At 41.7% G+C, this 15484-nt stretch overlaps 1 long non-coding RNA gene across 2 annotated transcripts in view; it reads right to left on the reverse strand.

The window, feature by feature from the left end:
• Positions 1–1903: 1903 nt before the first annotated feature.
• Positions 1904–15484, reverse strand: part of LOC142072810 (uncharacterized) — an 87512-nt gene continuing 73931 nt past the window's right edge. For both annotated transcript variants that reach the window (XR_012669387.1, XR_012669388.1), the window contains one exon: positions 1904–2596. This is a non-coding gene — a long non-coding RNA (uncharacterized LOC142072810). The remainder of the gene's footprint in view (positions 2597–15484) is intronic.

Consider the following 15484-nt stretch of genomic DNA (forward strand, 5'->3'; position numbering starts at 1 on the left):
AAACATAGATCCATTCAGTTCGCTTACATCATTCTGGATATGGTGAACTTTCTGGTCTTTGCCTGGAGAATGGCTAAAAATTCAGAGATTTTTCTTATTCCACTTGGTTTGCTGGATTAAACACTTTTAAGACAGAAAATTTGTTTGATACTGTGCTTCTTATAGACTAACAAATTTATTTGAGCATAAGCTTTCGTGAGCTACAGCTCACTTCATTGGCTGCAGCTTACGAAAGCTTATGCTCAAATAAATTTGTTAATCTTTAAGGTGCCACAAGTACTCCTGTTCTTTTTGCGAATACAGTCTAACATGGCTGCTACTCTGAAACCTGTGCTTCTTATGTTCATCTGTTAAATCCCTATACTCCATCTCACCAGATTTCTGTGAAAAATAGAAGTATTTAAGCACAGCAAGTGTTCCTCTTCCTACCAGTATTAAACAAATAATATTCTCTTGCCCCATAGTCATTTCAGTATCTTCACTATATTATAATTGCATAAAATTATTATTCAAGCTGGTATACTACTGATAAATTCATTATGCTTCAACATCTTCCTCAGTCTCATTAAACTGGGAATCCTTTCATAATTCCATAAATGGATATTTCTCCTTTACTATTTTTCTTCTTTTAATCTGTTTTTCATTGCTGCTTTGCTGTCCCTGAACACTTGGATTTTTGACTCTCATCCTTATTTTGTTTCTTTTTCCTATACAGAAAGATCAAAACATTTTTTTTTTCAATTTAGATGATTTTTCTTGTTTTCCTTAACTTAAATACACAAAGAACCAATTTAAAGTCTGGGGATGAGGGAGAAAACACACTGAGTGACTAACATTCTGCATGTAAATTGAAAATACAAAATGGTGGATGTCCAATATCTGCCCCTGCAGCAAACAAGGAGACTCCTCTATAGTTACTCTAGGTGAAATACGCCAGAAAGAATATCCCCTTTAATTTACACAGCTAGATACACCACAGCCTAAATCATAAGATTAATAGCTATTAAATTAAAATATCTAAAATAATGCCCAGTGGGTAAATCTATTTTGGAAGAATTATTCTATGTAGTATTTCTAACTAGGAATACCTCAATAGAGACAAAACTACATTATGTCCTGTATTGGCGATATATAGGTACTTCTCTGTACTTCGTAAGAAAATTCTAGGTTATCCCCATAGCCTACTTATGGGAAAATAATTTCTACACAGTTCATTCCACTGGGTATGAAAAAATCACACATTGATAAAAACCATGATGGGTTATGAACACAGGAAATCTAGCATCTCTTCACACATCCCAATTAGAAGAGGCATTGTCCAATTTTTAATGTTGAGAATTATACTAATTGAAAAGGAACAGACTCCAAACTAAGAGCAAGCTTGGGAGTGAAGGATTCAGCGATCACATGTCTTCTGTTAGATATTCTTGCAAAATGCAGGATTTCAAAAAAAACCTGTCAAACTCTTCATTTCAGGGTATAAATAATGCAGCCAAGTAAGAAGTCATGCAACAGAGTTCATATAAACTTTGTTTTCTGGACAAAGTGAGGAAATAATTATTCTTTTCTCCAGAGTTAAGTAGAGTTAGTCAAAATAGTTCTACCTAAATTTTTTCCCATGATTATAGAGGTTTCAAGAAATTTTATTCTGAGAAAGCAGTTTCATTTTTACACTATTTTTACATAGAAATTTTGACATAAAACTAAATGAGAATTTGTTTCAAATTTAATTTTTCATTTTAGTTCAGTTTTTGAAAACCAAAAAATCAGTTTTTAATTTTTGTTTTTGGACTTAAAACAAGAAGTAGTGGGTTTTTAATTCCTCCTGCTGCTTTACTTGAAAATGGGGGGGAAATCCACTTTCTCGACTCCTTTAAGTCCCGTCCCCCCCCCCCCCCACACACACACACAGGAAAAAGGTGAAAAAGTTTTTAAAATCTGAGAAACTGGCTAGGGCTTTGATGAAGTATTCTCTCCTCCTACTTCTTACTCTCGTTTGTTTTGTTGTTTTCAAATAGAAAAAGTGTGGGGGAGTGGGGGGAAAAAGGTATGAGAAATTTCTTTCACTTTAAATTCACATTGTTCTTGACTTCCCTTGAATCAGAACGAGGCTAGCTAGAACCAGAACTAGGCACCCACTGAGGGTTGTTATACAAGAACCTAGATATGAACTGAGGAGTTTTGCACGCTAGGCAGAGCTGCCTTACTAAGCTAGTACAGTCCAAATATTACCCTTTGAGGGTTTGAATGCTTTGGTAAATTCCTTAGCTTCATCAGACAAGTCCTGTAGTAGTATCAGGAAATGGACACAAGATTGGCTCATATCCCTTCCTTCTGTGTTCAACATTTGGAATGACCCCATGGCCAATGTCTTGTTTCTTCCTCCCTCCCCCATCTCGCCCCAATTCCTTTACCCTGCCTTGTGAACCTAACGGCTGGAGACAGGGTATCATATTTGGTAGCCTTCTATGAGACGGGTAAGTACTGTTGGTCAGTGTGCTCTCCAGGCCCTGCCAACCTGTGAGGTGACATGCTTGCATCTCTCCCATGCCTCAGACTGCTGCCATATGGTATCTCCACCTCTGCATCTCTTCTCCTAAGAGGAAAAAATAAATTTGAAACAAAAATTGTTAGTTTTATTTCAAAATTTCTGTGTAAAAAATGAAACTGGTTTCTTAAAAAAAAAAAAAAATTCTTGAAACCTCCATAATCATGGGAAAAATTTTAGCTAGAACAATTTTTACTAGCTCTATTAATCTCCTAAATTCTGGCTTCAAAATCCAGAATTTGATGTTAAATTTGTCTAATACATAGTCAATTTCCCCTTTACCCATTGAAGAGAGTTGACTAATGGTATTTCATTAGGTATCCCTATTAGACTTGAGAGGAAGCCAGTTATTACACCTGTTTACATAGCTATTATGGTTCAGAGATATTTATGACGCTATAATGTTTGACTTGTTTGAGCTGTAATTTGCTGAATTCTTCTTGTATTGAAGAATATAATTATACTGTCATAATATTCCTTGAGAAATGCCCTTTCCTTTTATCCTTCACTCTTTCTTTCATTTAATGTTTTCTTGCACCGATCATTACTTGGTTTGTTTCCTTCCCAAAAGATGATATTTAAAAGCATGATATTTAAAAGCAGTTCTTGAAGCACAGATTTTTTTTGTTCTGGTTTTCTCACTTGATTTCGTGGCAAATATGATGCAGAATTTTGTCAGGTAGGAATTAAAACATCTTTCTTTGCAGGGTACATATTTGCAAAATGATAGTCAGTAAAATCACCGGGGACTTGATCATGCTGAGCGCCTCCCGCAAGGTGCTAAACAGAAGTTGAGAAACAGAAACAGTCCCTTTCAAGCTGCACTCACCACCTTTCAGAATTGGAAAGGAAACATGATCTTGTGGGTAAGGCCCTGGATGGTGACTCAGGAAATCTGGGTTCAGTTCCAAGCTCTGCCACAGACTTTCTGTGAGATTTTGGGCAAGTCACTTTCTCTCTCTGTGCCTCAGTCCTGTAAAATGTGAATAATATTTCCATATCTCCTGGGGTGTATTGTGAATAAAAGTTCATTAATATTTGCAAGGTGATCAGATGCTGGGGGTGGGATGTAAGTACATAATTTCCTTCACATGTGAAATTCCCATTCAGGTTAAAAGGAGTTTTGGATGTGCAAGAAATGCCACATTGGGACTTCATTTTCCATCTATCACTTGGTACTCATAAGGCTGACGTTACATGCATAATTCTATGATGTCTTTTAAAGTTACTTCTAGAGGTAGTTGCTTGAAATATAGCAAGTGTGTTTTTTTCCTCCTTCAGCTGGCTGAAATTTTAGCTATGAGGAGCTTTTAAATATGGAGTCATTGGGTAAGTGTAGATAGTTGGCTGATTAAAAAAAAATCACTGCAGTTCTTGTAAGTAGCAATTATATCTTGAACAGAATAATTTTGTTCAAAGAATTCAATTACTACTTATAGGGTGGTAGCCTAAGAATAACAGAAAGCTCATACAGTGCAGCTACTGGAAAAAAAGAAATAAATATTTTATGTTTGTGGCAGAACAGCTAAATCTTGGAAGGAATTAGAATGACTTTTGCACATATAAGCCCAAATTTGCTCTTATATCTGTGCAATGTCACTGTAATCAACTGGGTTGTATCATGGAGCAACTCCATAGAAATGAATGGAACTGCTGCAGGACGGAGAGCAGAATGATCCATAAGGAGTAAAGTTACCTTATCCATAAGTGAACCATCAATTTTTTGTTGTCTTGTAATTTTTGCTGAGTTATTTTTTGAGCTTTTGAAATAATTACAAGCATGAAGCCTTTCACTTGTAATAGAATAATACATAGCATATAAAATCCAAAAGTAAAAAGGCATTTTATGTCCTGCTGGAAAAGTCCACAAAAATAAACACCTTATAGATGCCTAATGGGAGGGGGAATGTTGAGCACCTTACAGCTAAAAATTAATTAAGTTTTTGGCAGAAAAATATATAACCTAAAAAGATGATTAAGAATACAGCAAGAAAATATATTATTCCTATTTGGGACCAAAGATGTATTTGGAATTTTAACGTCTGAATGTAGTTCTTCATTACAAGAATTTTTTTTTTCAGATGAGAAAGTAAGAGAATTCCAGTATATATAAAACAATTCAATTCATTGTCTAACACATTTTATAGGATTTAGGAATTCTGAGGTTTGGCAACCCAGAAAAAAGAATCCAGTTGATTAAGTTAATAGTTTGCTGTGCTATTTTAAAGCTATTAGAGGCATAACAAGAAAAACGAACTTTGATTTTATTCAGCTGCTATTTTTCTTTTCATTTTCAGACCTCACTTATTAGCTGGTCTTTGTCATATAATTTTATGAAAATAAAAATAGCTGTAAGTGAAATCCCTGCGAGCTGCCTGGAAACTTTTTAAAGACACCATTATAGAGGCTCAACTTAAATGTATACCCCAAATTAAAAAACATAGTAAGAGAACCAAAAAAGTGCCACCATGGCTAACCAACAAACTAAAAGAAGTGGTGAGAGGCAAAAAGGCATTCTTTAAAAAGTGGAAGTTAAATCCTACTAAGGAAAATAAAGGAGCTTAAACTCTGGCAAATGAAGTATAAAAATATTAGGAAGTCCAAAAAAGAATTTGAACAACAGCTAGCCAAAGACTCAAAAAGTAATAGCAAACATTTTTTAAGTACCTCAGAAGCAGAAAGCCTGCTAAACAACCAATGGAGCCACTGGACAATCGAGATGCTAAAGGAGCACTCAAGGACGATAAGGCCATTGCGGAAAAACTAAATGAATTCTTTGCATTGGTCTTCACAGCTGAGGATGTGAGGGAGATTCCCAAATCCTGAGCCAAATCTGAGGAACTATCCCAGATTGAGGTGTCATTAGAGGAGGTTTTGGAACAAACTGATAAACTAAACAGTAATAAGTGACCAGGACCAGATGGTATTAACCTAGGAGTTCTGAAGGAACTCAAATGTGAAATTGCAGAACTACTAACTCGTCTGTAACCTATCATTTAAATCAGCTTCTCTACCAAATGACAGGAGGATAGCTAATGTGATGCCAATTTTTAAAAAGGGCTCCAGAGGTGATCCCAGCAATTACAGGCTGGTAAGCCTGACTTCAGTACCAGGCAAACTGGTTGTAGTTATAGTAAAGAACAAAATTGTCAGACATGTGGATGAACATAATTTTGTTGGGGAAGAGTCAACATGGTTTTTGTAAAGGGAAATCATGCTTCATCAATCTACTAGAATTCTTTGGGGTCAACAAGCATGTGGAAAAGAGAGATCCAGTGGATATGGTATACTTAGATTTTCAGAAAGCCTTTGACAAGGTCCCTCATCAAAGGCTCTTAAGCAAAGTAAGCTGTCATGAGATAAGAGGGAAGGTCCTCTCATGGATCAGTAACTGGTTAAAAGATAGGAAACAAAGGGTAGGAATAAATGGTCAGTTTTCAGAATGGAGAGGTAAATAGTGGTGTCCCCAGGGGTCTGTACTGGGCCCAGTCCTGTTCAACATATTCATAAATTATCTGGGAAAAGGAGTAAACAGTGAGGTGGCAAAATTTGCAGATGATACAAAACTACTCAAGATAGTTAGGTCCCAGGCACGCTGCAAAGAGCTACAAAAGGATCTCTCAAAATTGGGTGACTCGAAACTGAATTTCATCTGCCATTTCATCTCGATAAATGCAAAGTAATGCACATTGGAAAACATAATCCCAACTATCCATTTAAAACAATGGGGTCTAAATTAGCTGTTCTCGCTCAAGAAAAAAAATCTTGGCGTCGTGGATAGTTCTCTGAAAACATCCACTCAAAATGCAGTGGCAGTCAAAAAAGCAAACTGAATGTTGGGAATCATTAAGAAGGTCAATTAATTACAACACGATCCTTCAGTCACGCCTGTTCTGTCAAAAAACAAAGAACTGGAATGAACATATGTATGCGCATTTGTTTCTTACTTTATGTACTCAACCAGATATTTTACAGCGCTGTAACCTAACTCCGACTGGTTCAGTAGCAGCTAATGTTAGTCCCCAGACCCCCACCCCCACTGTAATGGCAGAGCCAGTGTCCCCCTACACCCACACCTTGTAAGTCCCCAATGGTTGACCTATACCTCTTAATCACCGAAACTAAAGTTGTCTGGTCTGGATCGGACAGGTGTCCGGCCACAACTATGCAGGTTTATACTCATGTGCCCTTTAATCCTGTAGATTTGGCTGCTTTCAAAGCACAGGCAGGAGAGTTTTCCACCAACCCAAGCAGGTTTATATCAGTCTTTGAGGGGTGCCTCAGCAGTCACAAGCCGGACTGGAATGATTGTAACATCCTCCTGCGAACCCTATTGTCTGAGGTTGAAGGACAACAGGTTGTGTCCAAAGCAAGGGAAGAGGCGCAGAAACGGTACGACCGGGATCGTATTAATGTCCCTGACCCAGATGCACACGTCCCCCGAGCAGACCCCAGGTGGGATCCAAATAACCATGGGGATATGACCCGCCTTACCGCCTATAAGGAGTTTTGCATGGACTCCGTCACTCGGCTGTCTGACATAATAATTGGGCAAAGCCATATAAAATAATGCAGGACTTAAAAGAAAGCCCAGAGGCCTTTCTACAGCGTATTCAGGACACAATTCGACAGAACACTAATGCAGACCCCGATAATCAGGCAACTAAGTCAATTATTAAGGGAATTTTTACAAGCAGAGCAGCCCCTGATATTAAGAGAAAGTCACAAAAAAAGGAGGATTTAATGGCCATGACCATGGCACAAATCTTAGAGACTGCAAACCGAGCTTATAGTCTGAGAGAGACAGAGAAGGAGAGAAAGCAAGTGAGACTGATGGTAACAGCGGTACAGGCCGGCACTAAGGGAAGTGGCCGGGGAGGAAGGGGCCATGGACGCGAATATCCGGGCTCGCAGGAGAGACGACTAGGTCGCAACCAGCGTGCCTTGTGTCGACAAGAGGGACACTGAAAAAACGAGTGCCCAAAGAGGAAAGAAAAGGGGGGTGCCTCTATAATAGCGATGGCAGAGCAGGAATAGGGGTGTTGGGAGACGGACCACCCTACCCCTGGAAGCCCGAGTAAAGATGTGGGTGGGAAGCTCAGAAATAAATTTTTTTAGTGGACTCTGGAGCGGCACGAACTGCTGTAAATCGACCCCTTCAGTTGCCAGTAGCAGATTCCCTTACTGTGGTGGGAGCGAAAAGGCAGAGACATCAAGTGCCCAGTGTATGCCCCAGCGAAATGCGCTTTGGGAAACAGGACTATATCCCACAAGCTGGTATACCTCCCTAAGTGTCCAACACCTCTGCTGGGACGGGATTTGCTTTGTCGCCTCGGTGCCACCCTGCATTTTACTGAGAATGAAATAACCCTGACCTTACCCCCTGAGAATGCATGAATCATGACCCTTGCAATTGAGCCCTCAGCCATACAAGCCCCAGAATAAAGCCCGTGGGAAGACCAGGTGTACCCCCTCGGTTGGGCATCAGGGATCCCAGGAAAGGCCACTCACCAGACCCCCATTACTATTCAGCTCATACCAGGGAAAGGCCCAGTGCAAGTAAAACAGTATGCAATCAAGAGGGAAGCCAAAAAAGGTTTACAGAAAACTATAGATCGATTCCTAATGTATGGTATTCTCCGGGAATGTCAGTCAGCCTGGAACACTCCCATTCTACCCATACAGAAGCCTGCTGGCACGTATCGGCTGGTACAGGACCTAAGGGCAGTCAATGAATGGGTTAAGACTCTGCACCCTCTTGTCCCTAATCCATATACCTTATTGGCTTCTATAGGGGGACAGTATACCCATTTTTCAGTCCTCGATCTGAAAGATGCTTTCTTTACCATCCCAGTTGCCACCCCGTCACAGGAGATCTTCTTCTTTGAGTGGGAGGACCAAAAAAGGGTTAAAAAGCAACTTTGCTAAACAGTGTTGGCCCAGGGATTTAAAAACTCCCCCACCCTCTTTGGCCAGGCTCTGGCCAGGGACTTAGAGGAGTGGGATAATAAGGAGGCCCTCCTTCTGCAGTATGTAGATAATTTGTTAATTGCCACTGTGGGCCAAACCCCCTGCCTTAAAGCCACCGTGAGCCTCCTGAATTTTATTGGACTCCAGGGATATCGGGTAGCACAGAGTAAGGCTCAAATCACCCTCCCAGAGGTACAGTACCTCAGGTTTCACATACAGCAAGGGGAGCGTCAGCTTTCAAGCAAAAGAAAGGAAGCTATCTGTCAAGTTCCTACCCCAAGTAATTGTAAGTGGCTCAGGGCATTTCTGGGTATGGCAGGCTTTTGCAGAATATGGATCCCAGAGTTTGAACTGTGGGCTAAACCCCTGTACGACTGTGTAAAAGGGGCAGATCATGACCCCTTCTATTGGACCCCAGAGGCTGACAGAGCATTTAAAATCCAAAAAAAAAAAAAAAAAATTGATGGAAGCCCCGGCACTGGGCCTGCCGGATCTCTCTAAGCCGTTTCAGTTGTATGTACATGAACAAAAGGGGGTGGCCCTAGAAGTGCTCACACAGCTGTTAGGAGCTTGGAGACGTCCCGTGGCTTATTTTTCTAAGCAACTGGATCAGGTTGCAAAGGGTTGGCTGGCATGTTTACGGGCGGTCACAGCTACTGCCCTAGTGCTTGTGGAAGCTGAGAAGCTAACATTGGGAGGGGTTATGCAAATCTATACTCCCCATATGGTCCAAGCCTTATTGGATGCAAAGGGAGGGCTTTGGCTCACCCAGGCTCGGATTGCTCTGAAAAAAACTCTGAAGTCATCTTACAGCCTTGCCCCTCCCTTAACCCAGCCACCTTCGTGCCAGAAACAGAGGAACAGGAACATAACTGTTTAGAAATCATAGATGCCCAGAAATCATAGATGCCCAGATACTCCAGCCATCCGGATTTAAAGGATGTACCCCTCCCAAATGCAAATTATAAGTGGTACACTGATGTACTGTACTGTAATAAATGGGCAAAGGAGGGCAGGTTATGCTGTTGTGACCCTCCATGACACTGTGGAAGCTAAAGGTTTGCCTGCTGGGACCTCTGCCCAGCTTGCCGAACTAATAGCCCTGACCCGTGCACTTGAACTGTCAAAAGGAAAGCAGGTCAATATTTTTACTGATTCAAAGTATGCTTTTGGTGTGCTGCATGCTCATGCTGGCCTATGAAAGCAAAGGGGAATGCTGACAGCCCAAGGCTCCCCAGTCAAGTATGGGCCCCAAATCCTCTGGCTCCTAGAAGCTGTACAACTTCCCTTGGAAGTGGCGGTGGTACACTGTAAAGCCCATCAAAGGAAAAATAAAAATGTGGCCAGAGGTAATGCTAGGGTAAACAGAGAGGCTAAGCATGCTGCCACCCTGCCATCCCCTCAGTACTGAGAATCCCATATGCATCCCCTGAGAATGCCCATATGCATGCCCTTATTCCATCAGTAGGGGAGCTTCCAACCCCTCAGTACTCTGGGGAGGAGAGAGAGCTAACTGACAAACTCGGTCTCTGGGAAAAGGAGGGATGGCTCCATTCCCCGGAAGGGAAGGTCCTCCTACCAAAGAGCCTGATCCGGCCAGTGCTGCAAAAACTACATCAAACCACTCATGTTGGCAGGGAAGCACTTATCCAGCTAATGGGAAAATACTTTATCACTTCCGGACTCCGACCCCTGGCTGCCCAGGTACAAGCGGACTGCTTAGTCTGCCAAAAGAATAACCCCCGACTGGGACATCCTGTGCCACCAGCTGCCCTAGAACCCACTCCGGGCCCCGGACAAGTGTGGCAATAGACTTTACTGAGTTTCCCCGGACCCAAAGGTTCAAGTAACTCCTTGTCATAGTGAATCGGTTCAGCGGATGGCCAAAAGCCTTCCCATGCCGTAATTGCACTGCCAAAACAGTGGCCCTCAAGTTTGTTAAGGAGATCATTCCTCGCTTTGGACTCCCCCAGTGGATGGAATCTGACAGTGGGACACATTTCACGTCAAAAATCATTCAAAGCATCTCACATGCCTTACAGATCCCCTGGAAACTCCATACACCCTGGAGACCGCAAGCCAGTGGTGTAGTGGAGCGTACCAATCAGACCCTTAAATGGCATCTCTCAAAAGTGTGCCAAAAAGCCTTACTGCGATGGCCTAATGCTTTGCCCCTCGTCCTACTTCATATCCGCGTTCTCCCAAAGGGTAAATTAGGGCTTAGTCCCTTTGAAATTACGTTTGAAAGGGCATGGCCTATGAATGGCACCCCGGTTCTGTCAGGGGAATGGGAGTTGGGTAATGGTTTTTTGTCACAGTATATATGTTCCCCGTCTGCTGTTCTCTTGTCTCTTCACAGGTATACCAAGGATTCCCAGCCTCTCCCCTTGGACTTTCCCGTCCACTCCTTACAGCCCGGTAACTCCGTGCTTGTTCGTACCTGGAAAGACGAGCCTCTCCAAAAAAAGTGGAAAGGACCCTATACCGTCCTGCTGATCTCCCATACAGTGGCAAAGATCGAGGGACACAAAAACTGGATCCATCACTCTCGTCTGAAGGCAGTACCCGCCCCCTCGTCAGCAGAACAGTGGACTGTCCAACCTGCTGACTCCTCATCTAGTGACAATCTCGGGCTAAAGCTACTGTTTAAAAGACACAGATGGCGGGCACCTTAATGCTAAAATGGGCCCACCCAGGTACTGGAGACCCTGGGTTAAAAAAAACTCTGGTAATAATTAATTGGGTAACATTGTTATTCTCTGTATTGGTATTTCCAAACTGTGCATATCGGGAGCATAACTCCTTTGTTTCGCTTGCGCACCATGTTGCTACTTTAACAAACCAGACTGATTGCTGGGTATGTGCTCCAACTCCACTGTCCCCCAGAACGGGAATGCCCCTTGACATGCTGCCCCGACCCTAGCAGAATTAGCCGCCACCAAAGAGTAAAAAAGAACAGACTCGCAGTTCTGAAATAAGACCTCTTTACAGCAAGCCACCTATCAGGACCAGGAGTATTCAGTTGCAGTACTCACTGAGGGAGTATTATGTTTTACCCAAAACCAATCTAATTACTATGGGCGTCCTGTGGGAAAAAGCTCCTGTGTTATTACACAGTGGGCTAATAGGTATTAAATAAAGACCAAAAGGGGAGGCCAGCAGTGTAGGTGTAATGGTTCCTCCCCTTTTAAAAAAACTCTTACAAATAATTTTACCACAAAAAAAAGTTTAAAAATATAACTTGCCGTCCAGTTAATATCCCCAATGTAGCAAGCCAATGGTGGGTTTGTAGTGGTCCCTATAGCAAGTGTAATTTAAATGGCACAATTAGAAACGCCCCCACTTGTACCCAATCAGGAGGATGGGATGCCCCCTTAGGAGCATATAAACTGTTTAAAAAAGCAGCCTTAGATATCCCAGGAATCCTCTTAAGAAACAGTCCTTACTGGGCCCTACAGGGTCACTATTTTGTATGTGGCCGAAAGGCTTTCAAGGTGCTGCCAGCCAACTGGACAGGTAGCTGTTATATAGCTCATGGAGTTCCTCATCTGTCAATAACTGCCACACTGCCCCCCAAAAAAATTAGAAATGCCCAAAACACCTCTGTTAAGTCACAAGAAAAGACCCTGCAGTGACTGACTACGGCATTAAAGGGCAATATAAAAAATTCCCTCACAACCGAGAAGCTTATAGGGTGCTCTGTACTGGGAATAGCGCCACTGTTTACCGGGCCAGCCATGGCATGCATAGGCCACTATACTGTAAGGCTGCAAATGGTACTTAAAAAAATGGCCTTAAAGTTAAAGGACTCAGTTAATAATTTAAGGTCAGCAGTAAAAACATTAAATAAAAAGGTACAGCAGCTCAGGACGTTTTCCCTCCAAGGCATCCCAAGGAGGGGTTTGTGCCCTCGTTGGGCCCCAATAGTGTGTGTGTGTGTGTGTGTGTGTGTGTGTGTATATATATATATATATATAATATCAATTATAAAATCTATAAAAAAATGGTACAGGCTGAGGCCCATGCCCAAGCCGGAGCACAGGTTGCCTATACTGCCCCAGAGAGCGATTGGTTGCAAACCTTGTTTTCAGGCTGGGGTTTGTCGTTTTGGCTTGGTGGTTTATTTAGCCTGTTATTAAAACTTCTTTCCTGTATTGCTTGTATTAATGGTATTATGCTGTGCAGTATCATGTGTCAGGGCCCTTTTGCAAAAATTAATAAGTCATTCTCTTCAGGGCTATCACAAAGTGCTTATGCAAAGTCCTATTGTAAAGAAATAAGTAGCCCAAGTAAAAAAACTCAGAGCCAAGGCTGTTAAGTGTTCTCAAAGGAGGGAGTTGTTGGGGACACTGGGGCATGGCCACTAGGTAACTCGAGGGGATGGAAGACCACGAGTGTCGATGAAGCCCCCTCGCACAAGGCCCAAGTGTCCTTGCCCCCCCCCCCCCATCCCCGCCTGGAGGCACTAGCAACAGCTATGCGTACTAGGCCCAAGTGTCCTTGGCCCCCCTGCCTGGAGGCACTCGCAGCAGTTATGCTGAGGATCTGCAACAATATGTTGCAGAGTCAGACTGCCTGAAACTAAACAAGGTCAAAGAGGGCAGATATGGAAGAACAATGCTGAATAAAGCAGCTTTATGTATAGTTTAACAAATAATACAAAAAACAAGGGAACTAGCTGGTAACTAGATTGGCTGGCTATATGGATACTCAGGGCAGCTTGCTATTGGATAAGTATGCTAAAAAAAGAATGTATAAAAGCCTGTGTAACTTCCTGTTTTGTGTGCAGGATTTGAGATTCTATTCTCCCTGTACCTTTTTGCAGCTGCAAATAAACTTTCCTGCTTCTCCACCCCGTTGTGATTATTGGGTGAAGCACACTGGGTAGCGAAACCCCCCCCCGTTGTTGGGTGCCAGCAACAATACTGTGAAGGCCAAGATTATAACAGGATTCAAAAAAGAACTATGGAGGACAGGTCCATCAGTGGGTATTAGCTAGGATGGACAGAGATGGTGTCCCTATCCTCTGTTTGTCAGAAGCTGGGAAAGGGCGACAGGATGGATCACTTGATGATTACCTGTTCTATTCATTCCCTCTGAAGCACCTGGCATTGGCCACTGTAGGAAGACAGGATACTGAGCTAGGTGGACCTTTGTTCTGACCCAGTATGGCCATACTTATGTTCTTAATAACAGTAGAATTATTTTTAAGATGACTTCAGTAAAGATATACAATACACTTTAATATATTTACAGGTGGATCCACTTCATCCAATGAAGCTAAAAAAATTAAATTTTAATCAATCATCAGTAGATTAAATTTTAATCAATCATCAGTAGAAATAGACTAGGGGATTAAGTAGGGTATGTGTCAATCTAATGTTATTTTGTAAACTCTAGTTTATGGAGAACAAATACAATATTTTGAAAAGTGTTCCAGTTACTCTTACAGTCAAAATTTTGTACAGAGAAATCCTTATTTTTATTATCAATCTCACTGATTTTTCTAAATCTGTAGTTCATTTTTCTAAATTCATAAGATTATATGAAAGTCTAATTTTTATTCAAATGTCTTATTTAGTTTCAAGAGTTTTATTGCATTGCAAATTGTCTCCAATAAAATATTAGGAATGGAATATGGTGAGGAACTGGAATCAGATTTCTGTTCTATTGATTTTAACTACTTCTAAAGTGGCTAAAGCTATAAGTGATTACAGAGAGGACAAAGGCTCTGACCCACAGCCTACTCAAATGAAGGGGAGTCTTTCTGTTGGTTTCTGAGGGCTTTTGATCAGGGCCTAAACTAAAAGAACTTAACTAACTCTTGATGATGATAGCCCTGCTTAGTCATGGTAAGATCAGGGTTGAAACATTTGTGCCAACCAAGTACCTTATTCTTTCACTGTGTACCACCCAAAACCAGGAAAGGGAGATGGGGTGGAAAAAGAGTCAAGAAAGTCACTTCCTATTTTTTCTTGGAACTAAAATGAACATGTCTTTTAAAACCATGAGACCAGTCTATGGGTTGTCTCATGGGCCTCACTGAGGGGAGTTCCCAAAAACAACAAGGGGTAATATGCTCGATGACCGAGATAATGATACAAACCTGGGCATTGGGTGGAAGGGTGTGGATGGAAACAGCCCCTACCTCTTTCCCTGCAATGTCAGCGCTACAGAGCGAGGGTGTATTTAACCTTCTTCTCTCATGAATCTCTGCATATCAGTTGGGCAGCAGCACCTGATGGAAACAGCCTTCAGCTGGTTCCCTGCAGTGACTTCCTTGGCATTCTTATTAGTGTTTGTATAAGGACTGTGAACAGTTTAAATATGCAAAAGTTTGTATTGTACAGAATATAGAAAGAGAGGCAAAGATTGTTATTTCTTGAGAGAAATTATATAAAACAGCTAACATCTGAAATGATTGATGATTTCCTCTTTTTAACAGGATTTGCTTGTTATTACTTTCAAGCACTAATGTGGTGAATAAAAGACAAATATCACACATACAGAATTATAGCTGAGTGGAAAGCTTAACATACACATTAAAATAAGATTGAGACTCCTAATTAAACCTATAAAAACAAACAACTTTGTTTCTCTCAACATATTTAACAAAGGCTCCATGGCTCTATCATGGGTATACTTTAAAGGGAGGGAAGGGAAAGGCATAAAGACCCTGTCCCCTCTAATGTCCTATGCAAGGACTGTCCATAATTGCATTCTCAGGGGCACAGGCCTACTCCTATAGAGTGTTAAGGAAGGAAACAGGGCTACGATGGCCATACCTCTCATTCCACATTGACGCTGAGGGGAAAACACCTTCCTAAAATGATGCTGTGCCTCCTGCCACTGAGGCAGTGTGACTAAATTATCTAGTAAGGGCTGTGCCTAACGGACACAATCTGGTTCACAATGTGTGCTGTAGTACATACAACATAGCTGTTTCTACTGTCCCTTCCTCCTCCT

The sequence above is a fragment of the Caretta caretta genome, chromosome 7 (assembly GCF_965140235.1).
Source record: "Caretta caretta isolate rCarCar2 chromosome 7, rCarCar1.hap1, whole genome shotgun sequence".
Lineage (NCBI taxonomy): Eukaryota > Metazoa > Chordata > Testudines > Cheloniidae > Caretta > Caretta caretta.